A 5,354-nucleotide genomic window follows, 5' to 3' on the forward strand; every position below is an offset into this window, starting at 1 on the left:
TCGGCATCCCGTAAGAAGGATCTGATGCTTTCTAACTCATCTCTAACTTCGCGGACTTCTCCATCAACCACCTTCAACGGCTGCACTTCCTCCACCAGCAAAGCCCCCAAGTATTTTATCATGAAGCTCACGGCACTCTCCGCCATCTCTCTCTCTCTCTCTCTCTCTCTCTCTCTCTGGTAACAATAGTAGATGGAAATGGCGACTGTTGAAACCAACAACCCGGATTGTTTTCAGGCTACTCAGTCCAGTCAAATGAATGGACCATGTGCGGGGACTGGAAGACTGTTGAAATTAGGTAGTTAACCTATCCAAGTAACTTCTAGAAAAGTTCCATGTCAGCATGTTACTTTTGAAACTTTTCAAGGGCCATTTATAATTCCAACTTGAAGGCAACGGTTAGTTTATACACACATAGAAATAAAGGAAGAATATGGAAGTCGTGAACCGATTTGAATGGGTTAGGTTCTCGGCCAAACAGCCTCGTGAATGAGCCTCGCGGGCGCCTCATGTGAGGCCAGCCCCACCCATGTGAGGCGGGTGGCATGTGTGAGGTGGAACCCATGTGATGTGGGGCCCACGAGGCTGTTTGGCCGAGAACCTAACCCATGAAATGTGGGGCATGGGCTATGAGATAAAGGGATTGATTCGCCATGTTTTATTAGTTCGAGTTTTTAGAGCAAGTGGTATTAGAGCAGGAGGTCTCAGGAGATGACCAAATTAGAATTCCTTTAGTATTCATATTGAGGTGCTAGTATTCAAACTGCAACTTCCTGATGACTGGATTGGCTTATTTTCATGCCAAGTGATCTTTTGGTGGGGCCCACCTTTTTGAATGGCCTGATTGTCCTACACATGCGACGGATTGGCAGAAAGATGGGATTGCAATAACTTAGTATCATACCGGGAGATTGGTGGGAGACTGGTGGTGAGAAACCAATTATGGGTCCCATGTGCACGGATTTGGTATCAAACAGGAAAGCTCCCTGTTCGTGATGAACTGGTAACTCGGCCTCCAAATGGATAATTGTGAGCAACCCCAAAAACAGTGAAACAGGCATGCACTTTACAAGGTCAAAGCATTGAATGTGCTTGCTTCACACTTTCAATGGAATGTTGAAGGCTCAAAGATAAGGATCTACTGATTTTCTGAGTGATCTGCTTTTTCTTTTCATTGTATTTAAATCATCTGATAATCTTCTTGATTTTGTTGTGTTTTCAACTATTGAATTCATGAGTCACTGCTAATCAATGTATTGTCCTGCCACTATCCCACTGTTTGGTAATACTAATACAGCTTACATATTTGAGATTGAGAAACTTTTGTTTGTGTTTTTCCCATGAAAAGAATCACCCATATTGATTGTCGTGGATATAACCGAACTGGCTTGTTGACTGGAAATACAACTAATCATGGTAGGAATGCCTTAGAGCTGAGCCAATTAGAATACCATGATGGACTTGCCGAGCTGAAAGAGCACCAACAGAGAGATGAGCCCTGCGTCGACCTTGAATTGAGCTGTTTAAAGGTAGAGCTCAGTGATGAGAACCACCTCCTGACCTGACTAGATCGACCCCTGAGCTGGAGGGACAGCAAAACCCATAGAGAATTCCACTTTGAATCAAGAAAAGAAAGATTTGATATGATTCTATCTGAGGATCACGCCGATTGAGGCGGGCTCAACGATACTTGAGAAGTGGATCCCCAGCCAAATAAGGACCCGCTAGCAAATCTGGCGTATCCGGATATACAAGTCTTGAAGCCGCATAAACATCCTATAAGTAAACCCACTGCAATTGGAGAATTGTAAGCACCAAAAACCCTAACTCAAGTCCCACCTCTCCTCTCAGTCTACCCATCTAACTTAGGGATGGCAGGGTCCTTGGCCACAATCAGCACCCCTGCTGTCCTTTGCATATTATTGATGCAGGTATATGTGCATCTACAAGCGTCGCATCTGTTCATCCAAATTCAAGCAATAACATTGGTATTTATATATGAACATCTTACATAGTGATTTCTCACCTAATAGAAATTATATTGAGGTAGTCTTGATATTTTTCCTTCCCTCAATTGGCAATCTCAATGATGTTCAACTATGAGGTTTACCTTATCTTGTTCATCCAAATTGCCACTTTGGATGGACTATTGAACTGAATTGAGAATAAATTGTTTAAACAAGAGGAAATTACCAAGTTGTGCCTACATATTTTCTTGGATTCATGATGAGGAAGTAGCCTCTCAAATTGTATTCACACTTGTCTCAACTCCAACTTGAAAATACTGTAATTGCAATTTAGGGGTGGATTCCAGGTAAGAACAGGGAAGAATTGGGTATCCGTGGAACAACATAAACAAATGAAGGATGTAGGAAAGACTTTGAAATAAAGAACTAGAATCAAAGTTTATGAGGGTGATAATGTGAAATTTTGGGAAGAGATGTGCATCAACGTGAGTGAAGAGCCTCTCATGAGAGTCTTGCATTGCCTCTATATGGTGGCCACGACAAAGGAATTCCTCGTGCAAGATTGTTCTAAAGTCTTGGAGGGTAAGAATTGGGTATATGTGGAACACCATAAACATATGAAGGATGTAGGAAAGACTTTGAGATAAGGAACTAGAATCAAGTTTATAAGGGTGATAATGTGAAAATTTGGGAAGAGATGTGCATCAGCATGAGTGAGGAGCCTCTCATGAGAGTCTTGCCTTGCCTCTATATAGTGGCCACAACAAAGGGATCCTCCATGCAAGGTTGTTCTAAAGTCTTGGGGGGTAAGATCATTTGGAACATCACCTTGAGAAGAAAATCTCATTGACGATGAAATGGACTTTTCTCAGTTGTTGGAGGATATGAATGAAGTCTTACCAAAGGGAGGATGCTTGAATTTGGAAATAGATCTCAAGCTCATTCCTCTTTATTGTTGACAAAATTTGGAGGCTTCCCCCTCACGCCTGCGCTTGGTCTTCTTTAATCCCCCAAAGGTTGAAACCTTCCCTCGGATGGCAATGGCAGACAATTCTCAATTTGTACACATCAGGGGTTAGGCTTCCTAGCATCCCCTTCTTGTGAAAGGAGGAAACAACCCACCTTGTTCATCCATTGGACCCAAGCGATGAAGATATGGGACCACTTCCTAAATACTTTCAACATGAATTGGGTATGTGAGAGGACCTTTGCCTTGCTCTATCTAGCTGTGAAGGAGGCCTATTTAAAGAAAGGGGTAGGACATTTTGGAGAACGCTTATGTTGGCTTTGTGTTGGGAAATCCAGTAGTACAGGAATAACTGTATATTCAACTATAAAGAGGCACCAGTGGAGAGAATTACTGTCAAATCAAAAGCAACCTAGCATATCAGGCCACATGCTGCACCGAATTTACAGGGATATTGACTTTGGACTTCTATTTCAAATGGTCACTGGTGGTGAATAGTGAAGCATCGTTCCCCAATTTTGTGCCACATTGGAAGTGTCCTTCGGAAGGATAGCTGAAGGTAAATTTTGAAGTCTCCTCCCAAGGCCTTCTGAACATACATTATTATTTTCAGTTTCTCTCGACCAGCTAGATTGGGAGATGCAATGTAAGGGGGAAGCCCTTCTTTTGAAAGAAAGGCTGAAGTTAATAGAGCGTGGTCCAGGCTAGTGATCATTGAAAGAGACTCCTCAAACGTCATAAATTGGGGAGCAAATGAGCAAGGGTCATTCAGAGCCTGCTCTAATATGCTTTTGATGAAATTTGCCTTATTCCTTCAAAATTAAACATATCGTCTGCTGATGTAGGTAGGGAGGCACATGAGATAGCCAATGTGTTATCTAGAAGGGCCTCTTCATTCCCCCTTGTGTATTTCTATGTTTCTTGTCTAAGGATGGTAATCATACTTTGGCCGTTCCACTTTATTAATGCAATTTAATTAGATAGTTCATCCAAACACACCCCTAATTGCTGCATATAATGTTTTCCGCGTGGAAGTATTTTCTTAGTTTTCTGTATGTCAGTGTGATATTACTAGGGTTTCAAAAGGAGTTTGGGGACTACCAGGCAACTTCCAGTCAGCTACTAGCAGCATTCCTTCTGCAAAATCTCTCATGTACAGAAATTTTCCTGGCAGCCAGAATTTTCTTCATTTTCATCGCATTCACCATGTACCTTCCAGTCATGGTGCTGAAGCCTCAAAAATTTGCTCTTTGTTTTACCGTCGGTTGTGCCTTTATCGTAGGATCGTTCTTCTCACTCAAAGGCTCGAAGAATCAGCTTTTGCACATGTTCTCAAGAGAGGTATCTCACCTCCTAACATCTTAATTAATCTATTGCAATAATTATTTAATAGTTATCCAAAATCTGCAATAGTCTAGGTCCAGTTGGACTGATCTATATGTTTGTATAGAGCCTGTATCCAATACAAAGCTTTGTATGTTAAGGTTAACATTTAGAACCAAACAAAAAAAAAAAACACTATCTACATGCATCCATGTCCATATAAGTGCATTTTACTGCTTCTAAATACAAGACGTGAACTTAAGTCCCTATGTAGATGCACTTAAAATGTTCTTAGATGACTTAGATTCAGTTAGATGCATTTTGTACGTTAATATGAATGTAGAAAGCTTTGTATTGGATCTGGCCTCATTTGAATTATCTGCAAACTTAAAACGTGGGTGAATTTAGAAAAAAGAAGGGGGGTTTAGGTCCACCTTATTGCAGTTGATGAGAACAGTCAGTTAAAATTGTAGGAATCTTGTGCATTGGATGAGGTGAAAAAGAAAAGGGAATCACGATATGCTTGGGTTTTGAGGAATTATATGGTCTTGCTCATCAGCATTCTTACAGTTTGGTACTAGAGGAGTGTCCCTGCATGTCAGGCACTTTTCTGTTGATCCAAACCATTGATATGGTGGCCCTTTGGATGATGGATGCCCAAGAATCTTCTGTTTTGAATGAGCTCAACCCATGTACCAGTAAACAAGAAATACATGGTTTGGTGAAAAGTGCAGCTATAGTCTACATTCAATCTGAAAAGGGCAAAGATCAATGGACTAGGATCTCCATGTCTGGCAGATTTCTGGTGCATCCCTCATCCGTATTTAGGGTCATCACATCAATGGTTTGCATCACTGAATCATAGGCCCCGCATTCAGGGAATCCTGTATGTACATTTCTTTTGATGAGCAAGGCCTATATAATTCATCTTTAATTTCAACCATCTATTTATCCATTTGTCCTAGGATGGCAGTCAAAAACATTCTTTATGGAGCATGTCCCTTTGCAAATTGAAACCCATTTGAATTCTCTTTAAGTAGTTAATATGAAATCTTCTCTGGCTGTTTTTTCGCGGAGGCTTCCATTCACAGTGGGAT

The sequence above is a fragment of the Magnolia sinica genome, chromosome 9, assembly GCF_029962835.1.
Source record: "Magnolia sinica isolate HGM2019 chromosome 9, MsV1, whole genome shotgun sequence".
Classification (NCBI taxonomy): domain Eukaryota; kingdom Viridiplantae; phylum Streptophyta; class Magnoliopsida; order Magnoliales; family Magnoliaceae; genus Magnolia; species Magnolia sinica.